A 5000-nucleotide genomic window follows, 5' to 3' on the forward strand; every position below is an offset into this window, starting at 1 on the left:
CACGTACACACAGACACACAGACACAGACACAGACACACACACACACACAACACACAGTGTGCTTGCCAAGAAAATGTTCCATTATGATGAGACAAAAAATTGTCATCACCTGTTGCTTGAGAGAGAGAGAGAGAGAGAGAGAGAGAGAGAGAGAGAGAGAGAGAGAGAGAGAGAGAGAGACAGACAGACAGACAGACAGACAGAGACAGAAACAGAGACAGAGACAGAGATACACAGAGAGAGACAGAGACAGAGAGAAAGAGAGGGTCAAGACAAGGTGTTTAGGCATGCTTATTTTTTCCAGTCTGTCTCTGCCATAACAACAGCAACAAGAAAAATAATGATAATAAATGATGAAGATGATTATCACATAGTAATGACACCGATAATCATCATCATTATCATCATCATCATCATCATCATCATCACCATCACCATCATCATCATCACAATCATCATCATCATTACCATCATCATCATTAAAATCATCGTCATCATCATCATTACAATCATCACCATCATCATCATCATCACCATCATCATCATCATTACTATCATCATCATCATCGTCATCATCATCACCATCATCATCATCACCATCACCATCACCACCACCACCACCATCATCATCACCATCATCATTATCATCATCACCATCACCATCATCACCATCATCATCATCACCACCATCATCACCATCATCGCCATCATCATCACCATCATCATCATCATCATCATCACCATCATCATCATCATTACCATCACCATCATCATCATTATCATCACCACCATCATCATCATCATCACCATCACCACCACCACCATCATCATCATCACCACCACCATAATCACCACCATCACCATCATTTCCATCATCACCATCATCATCATCATCATCACCATCATCTCCATCATCATCATCATTACCATCATCATCATCATTACTATCATCATCATCACCACCATCATCATCATCACCATCATCACCACCATCACCATCATTATCATCACCACCATCACCATCATCACCATCATCATCATCATCACCATCATCTCCATCATCATCATCATCTCCATCATCATCACCATCACCACCACCATCATCATCATTCGTCCCCTCATCCCACAGGCCTACACCACGTGACACAGGATGCTGGAGCTGATGGACCTCGAGCATCTGAAGATGTCAACAACAGCCTCAAAAGAGAGGAGCCGTCAATGAATGGTGGAGGGTAGCCTTTTTGACCTTCTGACCTATGACCCCTGCATTCATTACACACCGGCGGTCAGGCTGGAACCCCTGCAGGCCATGGTTGATCTGCCCACCCAGCACGAGGGAGACAGGTGCTGCTTCATCAGTTTTCAGTTTCAGTTTCTCAAGGAGGAGTCACTGCGTTTGGACAAATCCATATAAGCTCCATCATCATCATCACCATCACCACCACCACCACCATCATCATCATCATCATCATCACCATCATCATTATCATCATCACCATCACCACCACCATCATCATCATCACCATCATCATCATCATTACCATCATCATCATCATCATCACCATCATCATTACCACTACACCATATCTGCTAGGCAGATGCCTGACCAGTAGCATAACCCAACGCGCTTTGTCAGGCCTGGAGTGCATGCTTATATATTTGTGTTCCTTTCAGAGTGGAGTTCTTTTTACATAATTTTGCCAGAGGACAACACTTTCGTTGCCATGGGTTCTTTTTCAGTGCGCCAAGTGCGTGTTGCACACGGGACCTCGGTTTATCGTCTCATCCGGAAGACTAGACACTCAGTTAGATTTTCCGGTCAAACTTGGGGAGAACGAGCGAGATCGGGATTCGAACCCACACCCTCACGGACTCTCTGTAATTGGCAGCTGAGCACCTCAACCATTCTGCTTCATCAAGGAATGGCCAAACCTATGACGTCTACAGAATACAGAATACTTTAAAACCCCAACAAGAGAACATGTGGGTGACTTCACACACACACACACACACACACACACACACACACACACACACACACACACACACACACACACACACACACACACACACACACACACACACACACACACACACACACGATATCCTCCACACTGGAACAAGAGATGGTCTGTGCAGGAAAGGCTCCAAGAATACCGACTCTTTAAACTGATCTGCCTGAAACCTCAGTGTGGCTTCCACTCTGAGACACTGCCCATCGACATTTTGTTTTTCAATTTGACAGCAAGGAAGAGTCGGTCAGCCGTTGGTCTTGTGATCCAGTGTTCACCAGTGATCAGGGTTGGAAGCCCCATAAGATAAGATAAGAATAACTTTATTATCTCCAACTAGAGAAATTTGGTCAGGTGCATTATCACAACACAGACATGTAAACAACATGGGGACCATAACTTTATTATCTCCAACTAGAGAAATTTGGTCAGGTGCATTATCACAACACAGACATGCAAACAACATGGGGACCATAACTTTATTATCTCCAACTAGAGAAATTTGGTCAGGTGCATTATCACAACACAGACATGCAAACAACATGGGGACCATAACTTTATTATCTCCAACTAGAGAAATTTGGTCAGGTGCATTATCACAACACAGACATGCAAACAACATGGGGACCATAACTTTATTATCTCCAACTAGAGAAATTTGGTCAGGTGCATTATCACAACACAGACATGCAAACAACATGGGGACCATAACTTTATTATCTCCAACTAGAGAAATTTGGTCAGGTGCATTATCACAACACAGACATGTAAACAACATGGGGACCATAACTGTAAAAAATCAACAACAGATTTTACAAATATAACGAAAACACAAAATTAATGTAAAAATATCACATACACCGTTTCATACATTCATCCACACATTGCAGGTAATAACTAGTATTCTTAATGTAAAACAGAAATAAAGAATTAAGAAACATTATTTTGAATATAATTATGAGCAAAGCCCACAATATTGCACATAGATTATAATAGATAGATAAGACAAGAATAAAGATAAATTGCATCAGGTGCGGAAAACCACAACCAGATAATTAGCACCCACCCGCACCCACCCACGGATTACTTGATTGAACAGGAGTAATAAACATTTTTGGCATGGTGCTGTGTCGTTTGGGAAGGCACTTTACTCCGATAATCATCACTCCGCCCAGGTGTGAATGGATGCCTGAGTTTTGCTGGGGAAGGTAAGGGCCCCGCCTGCCTGTGCCGAGCCGTAGACACAATGGATGTAGATACACTGACCCGCTGGCAATAAAAGGGTGTTGGACGGTTAGCTTTCAACTTTAAAGACAAAAACAGCAGAGAACAAAAGAAACCACTGTGCTCACAAGTTTCATCTCAAGAGCGGAGATGGTTTCCCTGACATCTTGCTGTAATCAGAAGGTTCCTCCGTTGAATCAGTTTGAAACTTACAACAGATCATGATATGAACCCTGGCAACAGGTGGTAATCGTAAGATTTACAAACCGGCCATTGCGTCGTCTCAATTTCCGCCTGTTCAAGAAGATGAAGCTGGTACCGTCTGCTCCTGTGGCCTCGAAAACCAGACACCAGAACACATTCTTCAGACCTGTCCCCTCTTGAAGGGGCTCAGAGACACCGTGTGGCCCACACCAACCCTGCTGCACACCACGCTCCATGGCTCCAGACAGGACTTGGAGAGGACGACACCAACCCTGCTGCACACCACGCTCCATGGCTCCAGGCAGGACTTGGAGAGGACGACACCAACCCTACTGCACACCAAACTCCATGGCTCCAGACAGGACTTGGAGAGGACGACACCAACCCTACTGCACACCAAACTCCATGGCTCCAGACAGGACTTGGAGAGGACGACACCAACCCTACTGCACACCAAACTCCATGGCTCCAGACAGGACTTGGAGAGGACGACACCAACCCTACTGCACACCACGCTCCATGGCTCCAGGCAGGACTTGGAGAGGACGACACCAACCCTACTGCACACCACGCTGCATGGCTCCAGGCAGGACTTGGAGAGGACGACACCAACCCTGCTGCACACCACGCTCCATGGCTCCAGGCAGGACTTGGAGAGGACGACACCAACCCTGCTGCACACCACGCTCCATGGCTCCAGCCAGGACTTGGAGAGGACGGCGTCATTCATCAGACGGGCTGAAATAACACTATGAAGAGGTGAAGAAGAAGAAGAAGAAGTAGAAGAAGAAGAAGATGGAGGAGGAGGATGAGAAGAAGAAGTAGAAGAAGAAGATGGAGGAGGAGGAGGAGAAGAAGAAGAAGAAGAAGATGGAGGAGGAGGAGGATGAGAACAAGAAGAAGAAGAAGAGAAGGAGGATGAGAAGAAGAAGTAGAAGAAGAAGAAGATGGAGGAGGAGGAGGAGAAGAAGAAGAAGAAGAAGATGGAGGAGGAAGAGGAGGAAGAGGAGAAGGAGGAGGAGGAGAAGAAGAAGAAGAAGATGGAGGAGGAGGAGGAGGAAGAGGAGAAGGAGGAGGAGGAGGAGGAGGAGGAGGAGGAGAAGAAGAAGAAGAAGAAGAAGAAGAAGAAGAAGAAGAAGAAGAAGAAGGAGAAATCCCATGGGACATGGCGAGAGGAATGGTCTGTTGGATTTTCCAGCCAACCCCAGCATCGTATGACACTGATCGCTGTTGCTGGCCAAGAATGACCAACACGTTATACGCGTAGATGGTTACACGTCTGTGTGTCATGCGTGCCTGCGTGTCTAAAGCATAACTGAATGACACAAGAAACGAATGATGAGCGCCCAATGGCAGCGGTCAGTCGGGCTCTGCCCAGGTAGGCACCCTGTCGTGCAAATGAGTTCATGTTTGTGAAGTGCGTAGAGCTTGGTCTGCGACGGAGGCCAGGCGTTGTACACGTGTCCACATCATCATCATCAAATTCCATATATTGCTCAACACAAACCTCGCCTCACGAAATTGATAACGTTCCTGAGACTGGTGACTGTGATTTCTAG

Source organism: Babylonia areolata, chromosome 21 (assembly GCF_041734735.1).
Source record: "Babylonia areolata isolate BAREFJ2019XMU chromosome 21, ASM4173473v1, whole genome shotgun sequence".
Classification (NCBI taxonomy): domain Eukaryota; kingdom Metazoa; phylum Mollusca; class Gastropoda; order Neogastropoda; family Buccinidae; genus Babylonia; species Babylonia areolata.